Below are 23,710 nucleotides of genomic sequence, written 5' to 3'. Positions count from 1 at the left end.
TAACAGGCTCTCAAAACCACTTTGCAAAATCAAAGTGACTTTTCCAAAGGTCCTCCAAGGTCTCTATACACTTGGATGCAAGTAAAGTCACCCACAAAGCTTCCCACAGAGCTTCTCCTTCCTCCCACAAAGTTGCTGAGCTTCAAGCATTCACACACGCTCAGCTAGATCACCCGGGCTCTGATACCAGTTGAGAGTGCTCTCAACAGAAGAGGGAGAGAGAGAAACAAAGAGCCACACAAGTTTTAGTGGGTGCAGAACACCCTAATCTTCTTTTTCATTCATTTATATATGTGTTTGAGTATTGTACATAACCAGGGTAAAGGCACAGTGACCTTTAACCCCCACACTAAAGGTCATCTAATATGTGCATGGCTAAACATCCATCGGCATGGGATGTAGCACCTGTCATAGGCTCAAGGTGGAGCTGACAATGAAAAGGCCTAGAAGCCTGGAATATCACTAAAAAAGTATAAGATATCCCTGAGGCATATGAGCTTCCAAATGTTGATGTAGGGATTGATCTAAAGTCATGGATCCAACCACTGATATGCATCAAGTAAGGACTGTATACTACAGCCATAAGTGCATGCTGAAACACTGAGTCTCCCCAGGTTGTGCCATGGCTGAACCTGATGATGTCCATTGCACTGGGGCAGGACTACACTGATACATAAATATCCTCATGCTGAGGAATGATCTACTGATCGAAAGAGGTGGTGATCACTGGATCCAAGGGTGGTACAATGTGGCATAATTGAGCCAATGATGTAGTGTCCTTAAGACTGATGTGTCGATTTGTACTACTGATGGAAATTGTGTCCAAGGTATACTTTGTGTTAGAGGTGAAAGCATCAATGATGGATGTTGGAATGGTATCATTTTAGGAGTTGAATGCACTGGGGCATGTATCTATACATGCGGCTAGAAATGTGAGTGCGTCGTATTGAGGCTTACCTACTGAATAATTGCATGATCACTACTGAATAACTGCATGATCATTGTTGAACTCCTGTTGTGTATCTATAGCGTCTGTGGCAAAAGATGGAGTCGCGGATTCATGCATGAATGTGATGGTTGTACATCACTAAAATCAGTCTACACTGATGTAGATGGGATTGCATCGTGCTGAGGGCTTACTGTCAAGTATGCATTGTGCAGAGGGCTTACTGTTGAATGTGCCTCCTGCTGAGGGCTTACTGAGAAGTGTGCATGATCAAAAAGTGTGGGCTGATCCACGCTAACATTTGAAGCATCTTCATCAGATCTCTCGAGGCCAATGATCAAGTCGGCATCATATATCAATACATGTCTTGTGGTAATGAATGGTCGAAGAAGGTTCTCTTTCCACTCATGGATCTCATCCGGAGTCATGACTGGTGTATCATCAACTGTGTGATGAAAATATCTCCATGTTTCTGTGCAAGAGCACCCATGGTGCCTCTCAAGATCACAATTTGAAGTCGAAAAAAGAAACTCCATCTAGACATGGTCCCAAAGGTGGTACTAGAAAAAGAAAAACATACCATTGATTGTGCAATGTGTAAATATGCTCTCAAAGATGGATGAGGAGGAGGAGGAAGACTTTTTGGATGCAGCTTATCAAGTCATGTTGCCAGAACCAATTGAAGTCCGAGAAAGATCCAGTAAAGGGCAGGTCAATCCGAAACTTGAAGAACATTCAGATGAAGAGTCTACCCAACAAAATTGGGGCGAGGATGCCATTTGTAAAGTAGTAGAAGCCTATGAGGAGCAGATGTAGAAAACAGCAAGGGTAAAAGAAGATGAGTTGGAAGAGTTTACTTTGGGCATGACAGAAAAGCCGCTGACAGTAAAACTCAGCGTCTATGTGGAAGGAACTTTCAAAATAGAATTGATACAATTCATAAATCAAAAAAAGGATGCAATTCTAGTCGTGCAATAGAGGTATCAAATGAATCCTAACTATGCTAAGTTGGTCAAAGAAGAAACTGATAAATTGATTAGAGTAGGTTTCATATACCCCATGGAAATGTCACTTTCTCTAACAGTCATAGTCCCTAAGAAAAATGGCAAATTGTGGGTCTATGTGGACTATAGAAAATTGAATGCAACCATTATTACCAACCCCTTCCCTCTACCTTTTTATGACACAATGTTGGACGTAGTAGCGGGCCATGAAGTGTACAGATTTTTAAATGGATTCAATGGGTATAATCGGATCCAATGGTTGAGGAAGATAAAGACAAAACGGCATTTGTGATGGAATGGAGGGTGTTTGCAAGCAATGTAATGAATTTTGAATTGAAAAATGCTCCACCCACATTCTCGAGATGGATGCATAATATTTTCACACCATACCTCACCACTTTCATGAGAGTGTTTTTAGATGACTTCCGTGTGTTTGGCAAAAAAGGTGAACACATTGAACAACTTTAGCTCTGTTTCGGAAAATGTCAAGAGTCTCACTCGAGCTTGAATCCGATGAAATGTGCATTCACAATCCGCAGAGTGACTTACTTGGACACATCACTTTAGCCAAAGGGATGGCTATTGATCTAATGAAGGTTGTTGCAATCCAAGAGGCTAGAGAGCCCAAAAATTCCAAAGATATTATGATATTCATTGGGCAAATAAAATGGCACAACATGTTTCTCATGTATCTTTCCTATGTCTGTCAGCCACTAGCAAGATTGGTTAAGAAAAATGAACAATTGGTTTGGAGAGAGGAGCAATAAAAAGCATTTGATCTATTGAAGAAAATGTTGGGAGTAGCACCTATTATCATCCCATCAGATTGGGACCTGAGATTTTCATGTTTTGGTGGATGCATCAAACATTGCCATAGGGGAAGTCTTAATGAAAAACTTGAAAAAGTGGTGGCTTTAGCCAATCTACTATGCTAGCCATACCTTATCATCAGCCAAATGGAATTACACAATCATTGAAAAGGAAGGCTTGGGTATGGTATATGCCTTACAAAAATTTTGGCATTATCTTTTGGGCAATCTAGTGGTTTTTCATGTTGACCACCAGGCATTATTGTATCTGGTCAATAAGCCACAATCATCCGGAAGAATAGCAAGATGGATACTCCTTTTATAAGAATTCAATTACAGAATAGTATACACACTAGGAAGATAGCATCTCATTGCACATTACCTTGGCAGATTGGAGTCCAAGGAACACCTAAGACAAGGAATTCCAGATGACTTACCGGATGCATCTTTGTTTCAAGTGGAAGCTTATCATGAAACAGATTGCTATGATAGAATGCTCTAGTTCCTGATAGATGGATTGTTTCACAAGGGATCAGAGGTGTAGATTGACTCTCAAAAGCAGACTGTTCATGATCATTGCAGGAGCATGTATAAAAGAGGAATAGATCAAATACTCTGACGATGTATCTTGGACCGTGAGTAGCATGCTATTTTGCAAGAAGCCCATCGAGGGGCATCAGGTGGCCATCTTGCAGGTGATGTGACAACAAAAAAGATTTTTCAAGTCGGATTGTGGTGGTATAAGACTTGCATGAATTTGCAAAGAAATGTTGGTACTTCCAAAGAGATGGACAACCATTGGACGCAGATAGATTGCCACTCAACCCAATCTTGCCACTTGAGGCATTCCAAAAATGGGGTTTAGCTTTTGTGGGCCAATCAAACCAACTGCAAAACAAACTAGGAACAAATACATTTTGGTAACCACATATTATTTTACTAAGTGGGTAGAGGCACAAGCTCTGCGTGACAATTCATCTGACAGTACTGCAAAGTTCTTGTACTGTAACATTATTACGTGGTTCGGATGTCTAATAGAGTTAGTATTGGATCAAGGAGGGCACTTTGTAAACATAATCATTAAAAAACTGACAAATGTTCACATGATTTTTCACGAAATTGTATCAACATACCACCCCACAAGCAACCGTTGGACAGGCAGAAAGTTCTAACAAAATCATGAAGCGGATTTTGAAATCATCAGTTTTGAAAAACAGAATGGACTGGGACACAAAGCTAGATTTAGCATTGTGGTCATTCTAAATAGCATTCAAGGTAAGCATGGGAATGACACCCTTCAAGTTAGTTTATGGAGTTGAGGTGGTAGTGCCCATGGAGTTTGTGACCGCCACTTTACGAGTTTCAGTCTTCGAGAAACTAAGTCTGGAGGAGTCAATGGAATTTTGGCAATAGCGGTTGAATCAATTGGAATGGGCTTCAATAGACCAATGCAATGACAAAGAGCTTCCTCGACAGAAAATAGTAAGACTCTTGAAGGAATTAGGGTATGAGCAAGTAGAGATTGACATAGTAGTGTGAACGCAGAAGGACTTACAGTCACCACTAGAGGTTGCCACAAATCACAGACCATGTGACAAGGATGAACAAGATGCCAAGAGACAGGCAAAACAAAATCAATGTTTAAATTAGGATTTACAATACAAAATGGAGAAATAGAAATTGCTCACACAGCAGCATTACAATGAAAAAACCGAGCTGAGAAGGATGTGGAATAGTTAAAAACTAAACTAGTGGAGAATCAACAGACAGTTAAGGCACTCAAAAATTGGTTGGCACAAATTCAACAAGGGCTCTTAAGAGAAATGGGCAATCTAATAGAAGAGCATAGTAAGTTATTCTCTGAAAATTTACTATTGAAAGGGAAACTAGCAGCACTTGCCCCAATTGAGGACTGAAGGCCATGTAAGAGGAGGAGGAACTGAAAATTTTGGGAACTTTTATGCCTCTAGTGGCATTATCTAAGATGTAGGATAAACTCACAGAGCACACGGCTCAATTGTGGTCACAAGTTAGCAGCAAACTATTACATTTGCAAACACAACTAGTCCAACACTGGGATGAAGACATTCAAAATTTGTCCAAAATTTTATATAATAAGGAAGTGCAGGAACTTAAGAAGGAGATATACACACTTTTAACACCTCTCCTTGCCATGATTAGGCCATTCATTCAAGATCTTGCCCCATTAAGGCTATACTTTTCTTGCAATGTGTACCCAGTTTTGGCATACCCACCAACCATCATTCAGCATGGTTGACTCGTTAATCTTGATTTGATGTGTAACAGCTCTTTTGGCTTGCCTACTTGCATTCGGTCCTTTGGGACTTCTTCTGTGAATTTTGCACCAACAAATTCAACCTATATGGCCAAAAAACCTTGATCTTGATTTCATTGATTCACTTTAGAATTTCATTTCCTTCGTGGTCCCCTAGAGTGATAGTCATATTACCAAATAATTTTTTGATTGGGTAGGTTCCCACAAATGACTGATGTCATAGGTTTAGCTTCATTACTCCCAATAGAGCAGTGGTAGTAAAGGTATGCCCTCTTTGAGCACTCACTTCTTGATGTGATGGTCATGCCATGTTTTGCTCTTTCATTGTTTATACTTTACCTTGTGTCCATACTACTTGAGCCTGGCTTTGTCGATGGGACAATTCATCTAGTCTCTTTGCTACTACTTTTACTTGGCCATTCCTATGCTATACAACCACCCCTAAACTTGACACAAGGATTTTGCTCGTACACCACTTCAAGACCGAATGCCATCTAGAATGGGGTATGCATCATTGTAACCTTACATGTCATTTGGTAGGCCCAAAGAGTTGTTTGCAGCATGATCCCAATGTCTTACATGCTCATTCACCATCTTATGCAGGATCATCTTCAGGACCTTGTTTAATATTGTAGCTTGACCCTTTGCACGTGGATAGGACATCATCAATTCCTTATGCCTAATGAGGAATTCCTTCATCATCATGTCGATGACCAAATTGATGGAGTGAACTTCTTGGTAAGAGATGAATACGATGGGACACTTGAATCAATAGATGGCATTCTCATGCAAGAACCATTGAGGTCGCCAAATCCAGTTGGTGACTAGTACTCAAAGAAAGTACACATCTCTCTTTTTCTTAACAATGGGATTTCTCACAAAGCTCTCTTCCTCACAAGATCTCAGAATCACTCAAAAGAAATGAACTCTTCACAAAATATTGATGGAAATTCTCTCTATGGACGGAATTTTCTCTATCACTCAAGGCAAACCTTTCATCACCGGAATGAAAGAACAATCACTCGCTTTCAATCTCTCACATGAAGGATGGTGCCTCAACGGAAGGTAGAACCATGCTCTGATACCATGACAAAATAGGGGAGAGGAGAAGAGTGGAGATGACGAGAGAGGGCACAGCTCGAGAGCACACTGTACACTAGATTTAGTTGAAAATGTAGAATATATACAAACTCATCTAGGGTTAGGTCAGGGCATCTAACCCTTTCCTTTGTAGCACTCTATATGTGTTAGTGCCATGCACATGAAATCACATGATGTTGAGCGTGCATGGTCTCTCAAGAGTCAATCTTGCTTTATCTTATTGATTATTGCAAAGAAAAGCATCTATAATTTGATCATTGCTACAGTTATCATGCTCAAGTTTCTAGCCCGCAGTTGCCATGGTGTCATCTCCTAGGGTTTTGTGTTGTGGGATGTGTTGTCTTGAGGGCTTTTGCTTCAATGCATTTGGTGACAAAGTTGGTTTCCACCACAATGTACTTGTTTCTTGATGGATGTGTCACCATGTTGAATAGATCGATAAAGTCCAATCTTCACTTTTGCAATGGCTCCCACTGGTAGCTCAATTGCAGCATTTGACATTGGAAGGTTGGTCTCCCAATTTGTTGACATGCAATGTCATTTTTGCAATGCTTCACCACATTGGCATAGAGTGTGCTCCACCATAATCTGGCACTTAGGTTTTACAAAATGTGACCACAGTGGAGAAGTGTCCACCGATCCCAAGGTAAAGACCTATAGCAAACCCTATATTTCAAGGGCTAGGTGTCTCACTTGCCCTACTTTTCTCTTGGTGGCATCATCCCAAGATTGGAGCTTAATATAAGACAAATTGCTAGCCATGATAATGCAGACAAGGAAATGAAAAGAGAGAGAGAGAGAGAGAGAGAGAGAGAGAGAGAAGAGAGAGAGAGAGGAAGAGAAGCCTTTTCTAATAAAAAGGGACTTCTACACATGGTCATCTTGCATTCATGTAGGATGTCCTGCTTCAATCAGGAAGGAATTTGAGGCCATCCTTGTTCATGGAGGGCTATTCATATGTCTTTGAGGAGGAAAATTGAAAGCTGAATTCTCGAAAGCTTTTCATAGGCCCTCCTACCCTCTTCTTGCTTCAACCTGCCTTGGGCTTTATAGCAAGCTACAAACCTTGTGGAGGGTAGAATCTCCCCTCTTGTCTCAAATCTTTTACATCGTGGCAAATTACCTTGTGGTGAATTAACCTTACATATCGTGCGGCAAATTACCTTGTGGCAAATTAACCTTATGTATTGCAGCGAATTACCTTGTGGCGAATTAAACCTTACATTAATTTTGTGCCACTCCCTCCCCCCGTGCTACACAAATTAATTAATGCCCCCCCAATTCAATATGGGGGTACCTATTTAATCTCCTTAATCATGTGTATGCCATGTAAGTCACTCAATTAACAAGCTACTCATTTAAGAAGGAAACTATATCATGGATACTACTGGCATTTCTTCATATTAGAAGAGAATACCTATATGGTACAATGAGCTACTCATGTATGTTAATTAATAAGGTACTCATTACAGGAAGAAACTATATCATGGATGCCAATGGAACTCCTTAATATTATAAGGGTATTACAAATGTGGACACATCTTAATTGTGCATGAGTCAAGTGCCACTTGGGCCTCCTAGCCACCCATGCCATTGATGTGGGACCACATGTTAAGGTCCCACACCCTAACCACCTAGCCACCCTTAGAGAGCCTCATTCCCCAAAGCATGCAGAGAAATGTATGAGGACTCTCCTTTGTAGTAATTATATGTACTCCTCTATTAATCACCACTTTGTGTGTGGGATGAATCCACAAGGTCCACTGCCATGTGATAGCCTCTCAATCTGGCTGGATTGAACCTTACCACATGGTAGTTCTAACATCTTTCCTCAATTGAAGCATGAGGGTTCAAGTCAATGTATTGCCAAGTGTCACATGTAGGGGGAACTAGGCCACCACTACTACTATATGCACGTGGCATGCATCAGAGGCACACCATGCCAAGCTATCAAATTATGGATCCACCACTTGCCAGAATCTTTGTGTTATTTTTTGCCTACCTATCTTTCGATGGCTCTATAGACTGGCACATAGCCACTATGCCATGATTCATATGCACAACCCATAAAAATTTATGGGCCCCTTTTATTATAGTGTAAGAGTTGTTGGCAGTTAAATTGTTTGGCCTCCTACCATGTGTCCATCTAAATTGCATGTGCTTGCCCACAAACAAAGATCCACAGCTCTAATACCATTCCAATACCATGTTATGAATTCAAAACGTGCTGATTGTACATGGCTTGAGTTCCCCTTGGGCCTCCTAGCCACTTGTGGGTTGATTACACACATCAATTGAGTGCCACTTGGGCCTCCTAGCCACCTGTGGTGTGGGGATGCATGTTAGGGGTCCCCCACCTTGACTACCTAGCCACCCCTAGAGAGCCTCATTCCCAAAAGTATGCACAAGGATGCATGATGACTCTCCTGCCTAGTCCTTATGTGGACTTCTCTATCAATCACCACTTTGTATATGGGATTAATCTACAAGGGGCACCACCATGCGGTAGCCCCTCAATGTGGTTGATTGAGCCTTCTCACTTAGTGATTCTAACAAAGAGAGTACCTACATGTTCAATGAGCAAAATTAGAGCAAAACATGACACCTTTGATACCAATGCTAACCTCATCGATAGAAATCATGTTCACATAAGATGAGACTCATAGAGTTTAGCCAAGCAAGCTCCCACACAAGGCCTCAGACAACAACCTTGCCACCTATCTTATATAAACACTATCTCTTTTTTAGCAAGTGTAGGGCCAAAGATCGTGACCTTATGGGATCCATTATAAACCATGATCAGTTAGGTTAAGTCTATGCTAATTCTTGAGTTTCAAAAAGATATACATAGTAAACCCTGAGTCTTGCTTGAACTAGTTGATAATTATTCATGGATTTTATTTGAACTCTTTATCACTACAAAAATCATCAAAGGCAATCCTCAATCACTTTAAGTGATGTGGTTATGTAGGCATTTGTGGAGAGTCCTAAACGATGGAGGATGCTAAGTATAAATGGAAATTCACAATTATAAATGGAATGAACAATTTATCATTGTACTCTAATTTAATGTACTGCATGTTTAGAGGAACAATTGATTCTCATGCCAAGCAACATATTGGATTGTCATTGAATTTAACCAATGAATCACAATAACCCAACAAATTTAAAATATGAAGGCTTGTACATCAATGTGGGGATGGAGCTCAATAGTTTGGTAAAGGTTTAGCACGTAGAAATAGACCACACAATTAATAGTGTTTTCTCACCCTAGGAGAACAAGTATGCCACCTGAAGAATGGACCAATAAAGTTTTTTTTTTAAGATCAACATGAGGCATTACACAACATCCATTAGTACCTAATGCATTAGGTTATTATCTCCACATAATTGCATGTGTGACATCCCACAAAATTGCAATAGATTCACAAAACCCATAGTATAATGTAATTCTCATTTTAATTTCACAAAGACTACATGAATTGAAAAACAAGACACTAAGATCACAACCATAATTTCAAAGTCACACACACACACACACACACTTATATTCCTAACCTGATTTAGCACACACATTCGGGGAAGTAGGTGTTTAATGCCTTTTTCCTTATGAGTTTTCACTATTTTACCATGGTAAAGTCTCTATACCACTATTGGTGGCATACTTTCCTACATGTTGATTCTAGGGGTCTCCTCCAATCTAGGCTTGTTGTCCCTATATATGTCATAATAAGTCATCAAATAGGTGACATACAATATCTATGGATGACATGCTTTCCTTCCGCATGATATGCTTTCCTTCCTATGGCTTTTGGCATCAATGAGCCTTCTTAGTCATGTATGTTATCCTTGAAATTAGTGAATTATCTAAGAAGAGCTATGCTAACCTAGTACCTTTGGCTAGCTAAATTTACCCCTCATATAAGCTAGTCCTCTCATGAAAGAGACCTTTGAAAGGGACCTCTTTATTGCTCTACTCTAACTTAAGGCTTGTCAACATTACTTAACTATGGGAAGAGGCTGATCCTTTAATTGTAAGTAGTCCTCTCGATAAGCGATTAATCCTCTATTGACTTCAATTTCATTGTTATCGCTTGGCAAACCAAGTCCCTTGGGACCAATTTATGATGTGTCCTTTGGTTGCGTTTCCTTTAGAGTATGGGAAACTCTTAATCCCTTAGTAGGATATCCTCTCTGAAGGATTGGATGTACCTTGGTATAATGGAATGGAGCCAAAAAGCCATTAAGTTTTTTTGTACTTCTTAAAAGTTGAGGGCCAAAATACCAATATGTTCTTAACTAGAATTTGACACATGATCCGGTATAGGAATAAGTGATTGACATTATTGATTTCTTGTTGCATGGCTTTATTGATTTCCTGGCAAGGCTTTAATCAAATTTGTAACCACAATTAGATATCCTACATATGGTCTCCTATGTGGGTATCCTATATGAAAGATTGCTATCCTGATATATGATGCATTGAATGTCTAGGGTTAGCGCTTTTCCCTAAGTATGGACTTTTGCTAGTGCCACTATCGTACTTCATGCCAATTTAATTCTTAAGGTTGCTAGGGACACTATGGTTAATCTTAAGTGGTTTCGACAATTCTCTATACTTGTGTTTTCCCCGCTATCTCTACCTATTGTGGCTTATCCTTCCCATGTGTCTCATGTGGGATGTTAAGTCAACTACTAATAATGCCAATCTACCATTAAGGAACCTATGGGTACATTCCTTTGGATAGCCCCTACATACTCCATTAGCATGACTCTTACTCTATTAGACTTTAATGTGAGGTCTGAAGGGTGAAATCAGTACACTGTCCCCTCAATATGTATTTCCTCCCTTGACATCTTCTTCATCCGCTACATGCCTTTCTCACAAGCTTGCATTGCCTCTACCTCCTTGTCGTGTGAGCTTAGGGCTCTCGGGCTTCTCTTGAACCTTTACTTCATCATTTGCCTCAGTTGTTCCTCCCTCTTTCTTGCAAATCGGGCTACTTTGGAGCTTCTCGCATGCTGCCAATGGTTTCCCTGTGGTCTATAAAGCTATGTCGACTCCAACCAGGTCCTTGAACTAGTAAATTCTATCCTATTACTGCATACTATTATACTTGGGTTTCTAGCGATAGTTCCTCCCTGAAGAGTTACCTCTCCCTTACAACTTCTCGCTATAGTCCTCCCTTGTCTTCCTCAAGGAGACTCTCCTGGTGAGTTCACAAAATCCCATGCTCATTTTCACTGAGTAAGTATGCTAGTAAGGCTTTTCCTCGCATCTACACGATTCTCTTGCTCCTAATATGCCTTTTCTCTTACGATGATGTTTTATTTTCCCTCACCATTCATGAGCATGTATCAACACATAAGCTCTTCTTGTGGATTCTTTTGAGACTTTCATTCACTATGTAAACTAACTCTCTCAAGCATAAGATTATGTCTCTTAGTAGCCTTGCAAACAAGGAGATACGGTCTTGCATTTGGGTTTGAAGAATCATGAATTTTATCTCAATGGCTCTATTTGTAATCTAGAGCTACGGTCTTTCTCTACATTGTCTACACTATTGGAAACATCTCAAATCTGGGATGTTTATTCACTCTCTATCCTTGGGTCCTCTTGAGTCTAGGAATTGGTTGTATTACAAACCCATGTAGAACCAAAAAGCATCTACATAGCCAATCAAGAGAATCTTGTCCTTGATCATACCTTGTATGAGCCATAATGGCTTCTTACTAAGTGGCCTAATAGTATATATGCATCAAGGCATTAGTGGTTAAGTTGATTTACTTCCCTTTTGTGCCCCTTCTTAGATCAAGTGATATGTTGGTTATTTTGACATGCCGTCTTAGTAGGTTTGTAGTATTTCCTTCTAGAAGATGGATCGGCTTTATAATAAAAGTTCTTATCAGATTGTCCTATGTAAATTGTGGTTGTTTTGAAATTATGGCTCCTTTATTCTCAATTACATTTTGTGCCTTCATTTATAGATGAAATGTGCCACAGTATAGCGTGTATATCTCAGTGGCCTTGCTATTGTTTTAAGTAAGTAACAGGAGTCCCACTGCTTCATTGCAAGACATAACACCAGAAGAGGCATTCACAAGAACTAATCCCTCAATTGGTCACTTGAGAGTATTTGGCTCTCTTTCTTATGCTCATGTTCTCGATGCACTTAGGACTAAACTTGATGTCAAATCAATCAAGTGTGTTTTTCTTGGATATGATGCAGAGTTGAAGTGATACCGACTCTATGATCCAATCAAGTTGAATTTGATTATATCCAGGGATGTTATCATTGACAAGGCTTCCTGATACTTTAATAGTCTGACGACTCAACCCTAGCAGTGCCAGTGATACATCAGAGTTCTTTGCCTATGGAGTCAGACAGTATGCAGTCCACAGTGACCACTCAGAGTAAAGGCAAAGAAAAGGTTCTTGACATAGTGGATACAATAACTACCACGGTCATCACCGAGATTCCTAAAAGTTCCACTTCCAATCTCAGATCTGCTCATAGATCTGCTCATAATCGAAAGACACCTGAGAGGTGGACCTACAGGAGCAACTATGCATTCATGGCCAAAGTGATGGAATTTTATGAGCCAACCTCCTTCAAAGATGCAGTGCAAGTCCCTAAGTGGCAACATGGAATGGATGCAGAGTACAATGCTGTTCTCAAGAACTAGACTTGGACCTTGACAAACCTTCTTGTAGAGACGAAGCCTATAGGATGCAAATGGGTTTACAAATTCAAACTCAACTCACATGGAGAGGTTGACAAATAGAAGGCCAGGTTGGTCTCGCCAAGGGATATGCCCAAGAGTATGGCATAGATTATGAGGAGACCTTTGCACTAGTTTCAAAGATGACTACCGTCAGGACAGCCATAGCTCTTGCAGCTCACTTTGATTGGCCCATCCACCAGATGGATGTGAAGAATGCCTTCCTCAATGGTTTTCTAGATGCGAAAGTCTACCTGCTATACCCTCTAGGGTATGCTGTTACTGGGATGGAACAAAAGGTCTACAGGTTGCAAGAATCACTTTATGGTTTGACATAGGCTCCTCGTGCATGGAATGCAAGGATTCATTGTCACTTTTTGACATCTGGTTTTCAACCATCAAATTCAGATCCATCCCTTTACATTAGAAAGACTATAGAAGACATCGTCCTTGTAGTGCTTTATGTTGATGACTTGATCATCATCGGCTCCAATGGACATCTCATCTCGAAAACAAAGAGTCAGCTCACCTCAGAGTTTGGCATGAAGGATATGGGAGAACTCCATGATTTTCTTGGAATAGAAATATGGAGAGATGACACATGGATCACACTCTCTCAAGGAAAGTACACTCAAAAGGTACTTAAGCAATTTCACCTACATGACTGCACGCCACTCCCTACTCCTATGGAATGCAATATCAAGTTGTCACTACTTGACACTTCTCCATCTTCAGATAGCTCATTGGCAGCTTGATCTATTTGACTATCACTAGGCCAGACATATCATATGCAGTTGGTGTGCTCAGTCAGTTCATGCAAAATCCCAAGAAGACTCACCTCCTTGTAGCAAAGAGAGTACTCAAATACCTTCATGGTACATGGGATCATGGACTACATTATGCCAGGTCATCTGACTTACACTTCCATGGTTACATAGATGCTGATTGGGCAGGAAGTGTAAATGATAGAAGATCCATAAGTGGATACTTCTTTAGTCTTGGCTCTACAGCTTTGTCATGGCAAAGCAAGAAGTAACCAATAGGGGCTTTGTCTTCCACCAAAGCAGAGTATAGAGGATCCACCAATGCAACATGTGAAGCAATTTGGTTCAGAAGGCTTCTTTCAGAGATTGAGATACTTTCTGGAGACCCTACTGTGCTGTATTCAGATAATATGAGTAGCATTCAACTGGAAAAGAACCCACTGTTTCATGCCATAACAAAACACATTGAAGTGCATTATCCCTTCATTTGTGAGAAATTTCTTAGTGAAGAAATTGACTTGATACATTGTCCCAAACAACAACAAGTCGCAAATATCTTCACCAAGCCACTTTCCCTTGATAACTTTGCACACTTTCGACATCAGCTTGGTCTTTGCCAATTCCAACTTAAGAGGGGGAAGTGAAGGTTAAGTTGTACACCTTTGTACATACTTTTTCCGCTGTGCTCTCTTTGCACTCTTGTGCATCTTTTCTGATCTTTATTTCTGTTGCCATTATGCAACATTTAGAAAATCCAAATTGTGTTTTGTAAAGCACCCTCTTCTTATGCAATTAAATTTAAGAGGGGGTGTTGAGAATGATGAGTGTAAATTGCACTATAAGGGTTATGGGACAAACCTTAACCCTAACCCTAAGGGATCCATGTATATATTCCTATTTTCCTTGGAATACAGTTAGCGTACAGTTAGTATCTTGTGTGCACTAGTATTCTGAATTTGTGTTCACTCTATTCTTTCCTTTCAGTTTACCAACATGGTATCAGAGCCCTTTGATCCCCCTTGATCCCATTTCTGCCACATCATCATCTTCTTCTCCATCTTCTGCTTCACCATCTCTTCCTCTTCTTCCCAAATTTTGCTAAAGCCTGTTCTCCTCCATTTCTTTGCCATTCTCCAAACCCTTCCTGTTGGAGATACATCTCAAAGGGGCAAACCCTTGGCTACAAGGAATTAACGTATCATCGCCTCTGCTTGACGACATTGCATCAAAATCGATGACTCTCTTTCCTACGTTTTCTCTGAGACTGGTTCATATTTCTCTAATCCCTTTCAGAGGGAGCTTCTCCATCCTTGAGCTATCCTATGCTGAAATCTGAGCAGCAATGGCTGCATATTCAAGGTGAAAATAGAGAAAAACCAGTCGAAATTGAAGAGGCAAGCTATGGCGCTCTGACGCGGATTTGCACCCCTTCTCCTCAGTGGACCTTCTGTGGTATATGAGCTTTCTTTTGCCTTAGAAACCCCCTTTTTCTTTGCTTTGGAGAGTGAGATACAAGCCCTCCAAGTTCAGTCCTTTGTTTTTGACAGTTTTGATAAGGTTTTGAAAGTGATGCTACATTAGATGCTACTTTAGCATTTCTAAGTTTTTGAAGTTTTGAACAGCATCAGTACAACTGTGGCTTCAGCTTTGCTTTGAGTTGCTATACCTGGTTTTGATTGGAAAGCTTTCATTTAGCCACCTCTGTGAAGCATATAAGTGAAAGCATCATTGATTGAAATTTAGTCACAAGACTTTGCTACATTAAATGCTTATATTTTGAAGTTTTTTAGTTGTTATTCTAAGCCTTGTAAGAGAGAAGACATTGCCCAATTCTTGGGTTAGACCCTCTCATGGCTTGCTTATGCAAAATATGTAAAAAGCCAAAACATAAAGCAATGTCTTGTTATGCTACAAAGGAAGAAAATGACAACATGGCTTCCTTGTTGAAGATTGCCAAGATAATGGTTGCCAAAAAGGAAGCAACTTCAAAGACAAAAAATGCCAATCTACTTTCAATTGATGTGCCTCCACAAGATGAGGCATCCTTTGAAGATTATGCTTTTTAAATCATCTCTATGTATGCTCCAGATCTCTCTTTTTATGTTGAGTCAAGATACTCAGCCTGGATAGTCCTCCAAAATGAATGAAATAAACTATTGTGTTTTGTGTGTTTTGTAAACACCTCTGGTCACCTTATAATGTAGGCCATGTGTATGTGTTTTTGCTCCATGGTACCTCCTGTAGACATTGTGTGCATGTACATGTAGGGGAGATAACCATTGGAAGGTCTTTTTATATCCCTTTTGTTTACCTTACACCCATGGGAACCCTTGCTAGCTTGAGATCCTAGCCATCGATAGATCCATGACCACCATGAGATGGCATGAGACACCTTGTGCTAGATGTATCCTTGACATAGCCTGAGGCATTCCCTTGAGGGGGGGTTTGTTGGGATATCTCAAGGTGTATGCCTCAGGCACACCTTGGTTTCTATGTGTGAGTGCTAGAGGCACAGTTAGGTGCCCATAAGCACAGTTAGGTGGTGGTAAGCCACATAGGATGATTGAGAGAATCTAGGAGCAGATTGAGGAGATGATTGTGGAGCTATGAAGTCATAAGTGATGTCAGTGAGCATGTAAGAGGTGCCTACATAAGGACCTCACTCTTCTTCATTCTATATGCAAGTATTCTAAATTTGTGTTCACTCTATTCTTTCCTTTCAGTTTACCAACACCAAGTCCATTGATGGCAAGATGGACTAGTCTCTCTTGCTTGACCTTGTGTCATGTGAGCTAATCACCAAAGTCCTTGAATCTGAGTAAGAAGTTAGGACCTAATTCACTTGGAAGCATCGGATTGTTGTTCAGTTGATTCTCCAACAAGAGAACACGTGACATGTTGTTGGCATTGTACCTCCTTTCCAAAGCCTTCCAAGCAAGTACAACTGAGGTTTGCCCATGAAGAAGAGAGACCATCATATCTTTCACATTGAAGTTGATGATATTCAAGGCAAGTCGAGCCTTGGTATCCCACTCTTTCTATTGTTTTGTGAGCGCTAGTCGCTAATTTGCGGTAAGAGTTGTCAAGGTAAGCTTGGGTACCATGAGCTGAGGAGCTCATTAGGTTGATTGGAGACGTCGCCCGTGTCGCTTGACAGTGGAAGCTATGGAGCTCTCATTGCGGAGTTTATGTTGGAGGCCTGCACAAGAGACAACCATTATGAAGCCGTTTGCTGTGACGCTATGGTCGTTGGTGCATGTGTTGTGGATGTAGCTAGAGCGAGAGAGGGAGAGAGAGGAGTGCACACAAGATACTGTACACTAAGTGTATTCCAAGGAAAATAGGAATATATATATGGACCCCTTAGGGTTAGGGTTTGTCCCATAACCCTTATGGTGCAATTGACACACACAGGGACCGTTACGGATGCATGGAGTGATGGTGATAGTAGCCCTCCACCATTACCTCATGAAGCCGTGGAGGAGGAGGTGTTTGATGATATTTCTGTTTCAGTTTTTCAAAGTTCTGTAGCTATTCACCGAGATGGATCAGTGATTAGAAGCCTCTACATCCATTTTGGTAGAGTTAGGTTTTGATGGACCACTACTAGCTCCATTTTTAGTTACAATGCTATGCCTCAACACTATGTAGATATCAACTTTTAGAGCTTTTCTATTGCTCACCATCACGTTTTCTCAAAATCCATGCAATTGCCATGTATTTTATATATACATACATCTATATTATAGTTATGCCTCCTTGCATTATACCCCATAAGTCCCTTTTTTTGTAAACGTGTCGAAACAAGGTCATGTTTTTTCATTTTGAGCCATTATATTGCTCTCTTTTTTGTCAGCATGAATTGAGCAAAATCTCAACTTTGGAGAATTATTAAAATATTAGAGGATTGGATAAGGGAATATGGTATCCATGAAGGAGATTATTCCATGTGGACTACTCTTTAACAGAGGCTCCCCAAATCTAGGGGAAGTTTCAGTTTTTTTTCAAAATACCCCAAAAAATGTCATTGGTACTTCACAATAAAAATTATCTTTGGCAGGCCTACCCTAATCATGTCATGCCTCCTTGTTTTCCTCCCATGGCAAACTATCCCTTTCCTAGAACTATGCTCATGTTTTCCATTTGGTTCAACCATTCGGCCCAAACTTTGACTTCCTAACCAACTCTCTCACTATTCTCTCTCTTCCAAGACATTTCAAACATTCATTCTTGGCACTTTCTAGTAGTGCTCTTGATTAGTCATTCTCTCTCTTCTTTGCTCATGTTTTTCTTCCACATTCAAAAATCTTTCAGAGAAACTTCTACCCAAGCTCTGTTCATCCCTCTTCTCTTCCATTCATTCTCTGCTTGGAAGAAGTGACCTAAATCTGCTTGGAAGAAGTGAGAATCCAATGTTGCGACCTAGATCTGCTTGGAAGAAGTGAGAAAAACAAGTGTTCTCTCATGTTTGGTTCTTTCTCTACCTTTTTGGAGTATAGAGAGTCAACTCCAGAAGTTGCAACCTAAATTTGCTTGGAAGGAGTGAGAAAAACAGGTGTTCTATCATTTTTGGCTCTTTCTCTACCTTTTTGGAGTATAGAGAGTCACAACTCCAGAAGAAGGAACACATACTTTCCATGTAATGAAGTGGTTTTGCCTTAAAAGTGTTGTCTGTATTAAGTAGATATGTTTTTGTATCACACTTTGTCTATATGTTTGTTACAAAATGCAAGAAGAGGGAGAGATTGAGGTAGATGATATTGAGTACTCATTTCTCAAGCCTTAAAGGAAAAACATAATTTAAAATTGATCAACATGTGGCATTATTAAAACCTCCAGCATTGAATCATGTCATGTGTAAACATGAAACTGTGAGATAAAGGGAACATATTAGTATCACATAAATAATAAAACATTCCATTATCCATCACTTGAATGGCAAGACCAAGGCTCGAGTTTAAAAAAAGAAATACTAATACCTATGTGTAATATGTGATATGGCATTATCAATGACTCAGAATCTAATAAATAATTGAACATATCATGGTCATATCACACATGGAAACACAAGTATCAAAACCCTAGAGCTTAGATTTCTAAACTAAGTTATTTCGAATACTATCCACACAAGCAATCGTAATCACCAATGACTACAAGATTCAAGAAGACATGGTATTCTCACCACTTTATTAAAATATTCATCCTCTAATAGGGCCTCATCATTATCAAAATCTACATTAATCTTATATAATGATGATTCATAATTCCCATGATCTACTACTCATAATGTGTGTGTGTGGGGTACAGTGCACGTGTGTGTGTGTTTGAGTGCATGCATGCATGTATGTACACACACACACACACACCCACACACCCACACACACACACACACATACACACATGGTGATGTGGTTATTGGATGGAGTGGCTTGATATATATGAATAATTATGCAAACACTTAGGCCTCAAAATCTTGATATTAATTCAAAGCCATTATAAAAGTTGATAGCAAGGTGATGTAATCGTTAGTACCAATCTGTGGCCTATTGTATGATGGCTTAACCAATGGCTAGTTGGCCAAATATATATGCTCTAAAGTAGAATAGCATTGTCTAAATCTCACCTGTTACTCTTATGTGCTCTAACCTTCCATAGTAATTGATGTGCATCCCGAGTGCCAAGTCTATATAATATTTCATCATCCAGTGGCCAAACATGATAGTTTAATAGTTGTATGCATTCATGGGACCTAAAATTGTGTGGATTTAGATGATGTTGTTAATAATCCAAGAATGCCATTGTAAAAAGTTTCATCAAAAGATGGAGGTGAGTAATTCTTGAAGGAAATCATGATCCTTGGCCTTTCCATTTTGTACCTTGAGCAACATCGTTAATGCTAGTCTTGCCTCAAGGTGATACATAATTGTGACTCTTTAAGAGTGTCATGAAGTCTAAATTTAATTGTGCTATACAATCGCATGCTTGGCTTGTACGTGTTGCCTTATAGATATGCATTTTGCATCTCTCTATCTCTCTCTCTCTCTCTCCACTTTGTGTAATGGAAATACCTATAGTTCCTTGTGCAACATAAGGAAAATCTCTTAAGTATATTTTATCTCAAAGAATTATGGATAAAGCACTTGAATAAGGAGATTGCCATGTCCTATAACTAGCTCATGCCTAAGTGAAGGACATTCCTCACCTTACTAGCTCCACCCTTTCTATGACGACTTACCCAAAAGTGGCCATTAAAGAATTACAAAACAAACAAAGCCAAGGATCATAAACATGTTGAGGTAGAACTCCAAACCTGTCGTTGGGGAATACTTGCTTCAATCTTGGAAAAGTCTTGAGATGAGGAGTTTGTAGAAGGCTTTCAAGACATTCAAGTATAACTCCTAACCCATTGTTAGGGGATACTTGTCTCAATCCTGGAAAAGTTTTGAATGAGGCCTTCTATAAAGGCTTTTTCACTCCGTTGATCCTTATACCATCATTCTAATTCACAAGATAGGGATCTTATGGACCATCGTGGCAACTACCAACCATCATGATTGGCTACTTGATGGCTAGTCAACACTAGAGATACACATTAGTGAGTATGCAGAGCATGCGAGGATATGAGAAAAATTTTAGGCAAGTTTTAGACAAGATATCTCCACATTGGATTATATCTTCACCCACAAGGGTTTCATAAAGGAGGCAAAATACTAGAAGGATAGAGTATATTGCTACTTGATGAATCTTTGGAATGCCTTTGACTTTGTACCCTGAGCTTGCCGTGTCTCATGGGTTCAAGCCACATGATGGTAGATGGGAAATAATAGCTATACATATGTGTGCACTAAATAGAGATTATCTAAGGTAGTGGGTAGCACAATTAGAGTAAAACAAGAGTATTGTTTGCTATCCCCTACCTTCTTTGAATTTACATTGATAATTTGCCCTCCTTTGCGAATATTATTGGCAGACAAGAATTTTCATTGTGGTACTAACCCTCATCCCATCTTATTTTATGTTGATGATGCATGTTCTCCTTGGACACAATAGAGACAAATGCATTCAATATCACAACATATCTTTTCTGAGAGCAAAGACATGAAAGTCTACTTGAGTAAAACCAAGGATATGATCTTCAAAACCAATGAAGCTCAACCTTAATGCTACATATTACTTAGCCAGTTTAAAATAGTCACATCATACGTAGTTTCGAATGCATTTTCTTGGCTCTGAAGTTGACCATTGTTGACAACACAATCAAGCTTAATTTGAGGACATGCATCGTCTCAGCAAGACTACAATGATATTGTTTCCAAGCACACTTGTAGCACGTGATATATTTCCTCCTTTTTTCTTCTCTAGCCCGCCGATTAGTGACCCTATGTGCAAGAGCTTTCTTGGGCAATAGACATTAGAGAGGGTGAGTAGATAGGTGTTGAGCAACTATAGTTCATGATGCTCAGTTGTATTATTGAGGGGAAGAAGTACATTCCATATGATTTATATCATCAGATACCTCAACAAAGCTAGATAGTACTGAATAATAGACGCACACATACAGATGCGATCATGGAGAGCACTTTCATAATCTATGTAGCTTGCAACTCAAGGAGATGTTGGGGTAAGAACACATCACTAGATGGTTCCACTCACATGGCATGTGTGCTCATCAGCTCCTCCATACTAATTTTCCTTGATGGTTGCTTCTGGCACTAGACATAGCATGAGATTCATCAAGTCTAGATGACCTATGGCATGTAGACTATAATCCGACCAGGATATCCCTTCCTTTGCTCCCCCCCAACTTGTTGTGACCATCATGGACTCCGAAGGTCCTTCCAAGGTTTAGATCATGAGGATTGAGTCTAATATAAGTCGAGCAAAGTATTAGAGCCTCATAATTGACATGTATGCATGTGAAAGTCATCAGATGTGCACATGTGGTCACCTTAGCCCGATAGTTGTTGGGATAAATGTGATTAAGGGCTTGCTAGGTGCATGTGTGCATCCACTAGCAATCATACGGTTGTGTGTGTGTGTGTGTGTAGAAGAGGCACACTTAGTGCCATAGGCCATGACACATGTGATGATGTAAGTACAATGGCCCCCACATGGGAGGCTCCTTTGATTTAGGCAGTTTTAGGGGCTGATTGCCACTTATGTAGGGAAGGTGCCTAAGATCTAGGCCACCCTCTCCCCATTTCTATAAGGGAGAGTCACCTCTCTCACAATCAATAGAACACCCATTGCTACATCTTTTGTGTTCTCACTCTTCTTGCCACAATGCATCTATTCTCCCCCACGTTCCAACAATAGTTTCGATTCTGAGCACCCCTGGTAGGAATCTCGCACACATAGTTCATCTTGAATGCAACACTAGGAATCTTGAAGTTTGGGACCGATGCTTACATATATGATAGCATAAACATTGATGCTTAACTATTAAAGCCAAGGGATCAATAAAACTGGTACCAAAGACTTGATCCATCAAGGATATGAATCTTGAAAAGAAGTGTCCATTGCAAAATAATGCAATTACATAAGGGGCAATAGAAATTGTACATAGGGTTTACATGTGATACATGTTGTTCCAACTTTGTGTGCATGAGAAGAGTTGCCTCTTGTACACAAGTCCAACCTAGGGACTTTGTCGAATATTGGTTCTTGCCATGTACTTGGAATTTTGTTACATTTTGAATATAGTATTGATTAAAGGAGGTCGTAAATGACTCGAGGGGTTCAAATAGGATGTAGGCCTTTATGCAATCGTATAAGTAATCAAGGAAGGGGACAAGGGCACATGATGGAACCAAAATGGCACATACTTTAACACATAAAAACCATGGCAAGACCTCAATATGTACCCCAAATGCTCTAACAATAAGTTAATGAATTAATAAGGGAGATAGGGTACATAAATTGTATGGCAATAATTATAAGCTAAGGTGCCCATCATGCACTCTCATGGGCACACGAGAGGGGGGCTTACATAAGATTAAGTGAGCCATTGGATGTGGAAGATCTCGTGTTTTACTAATGGTATCCTTAATTTATCAAACCCTTTTAGACATTAATTTAGAGAATGATTGGAAAGGACATCCTATCTATTGGATTTTGTTCATTTGAAAAAGTAGAGGAAATTGAATGCATATAAGGTCTCAAAATTGAAGCCTTTAGGGCCCCTTTAGAGCCATGTCACCTTTTAAAGAAGTAGTCAAATGATTTACCTTTACAAAGAGGCCATGCTTTCCAAAGTTTTGTATATGTCCATTCTTAATTTACCTTTACAAAGGTAGGGGGTGATAAATAGTTTATAAATGAGATACCCTTGATACTTAGGCATAATAGCAATATTGTCAAGAAAAATAACAAGTATTGAGGATTATTAAAGACCACAACAGTCCCCAAAAAAACCATTCTACTGACATAGGGTTAAGAACGTAGCACATTAGATACTTCAAGGTAATAAACATTGAATTTAGTGCAATTGTTTCGAAAGAGGAGAAATTGTGTAATGACTTTGAATGCATAGCATGAAGATGATAATGTGGAGAATGGAAGCCACGGGGAGTGGCCAACTAGGTCTTTTTGGATAAGAATTTGGAAACTTGTATCTAGGGGGAAATTTGTGGCAACGATTGGAGTTTGCCTTGCCATGATTGGAGGCTAAAGAATGAAAGAACGAGGGAGTGTCACCATTCTAGAAAATCAAGAAGGTTGTGGTTTTGAGATGGGAAAAATAAAATAATTGTTATTATTTATGCTCTCTTAGGTGTTAATTTGTGGTTGGTGCACTTGTAGAGTATTGATGTTTTGGGGTCCCCTTGTATGACCTCATTTACTCCTCTTTACACACTCTTAATCTCCTTCTTCCTTTTCACCCTAGGGCCTCCAATTTAATTATGCTCGCTTGGGGCATTTCACCCACACACATGCAGGCCTAATGAATGATAGATATATCATTCAGCTTGTTACGGTAGGCAGCCTAGAAAGAAGTTTTCCTTTTTTAAGCCCTCGTTAAGCCATGTGTTGTGATTATAGGCGTTGATCTTTATGAAGATCCAAGA

This window comes from Dipteris shenzhenensis, chromosome 7 (assembly GCF_047967505.1).
Source record: "Dipteris shenzhenensis isolate YYH24624 ecotype China chromosome 7, Dip_SZ_1.0, whole genome shotgun sequence".
NCBI lineage: Eukaryota > Viridiplantae > Streptophyta > Polypodiopsida > Gleicheniales > Dipteridaceae > Dipteris > Dipteris shenzhenensis.
This window is presented reverse-complemented; position numbering follows the sequence as displayed.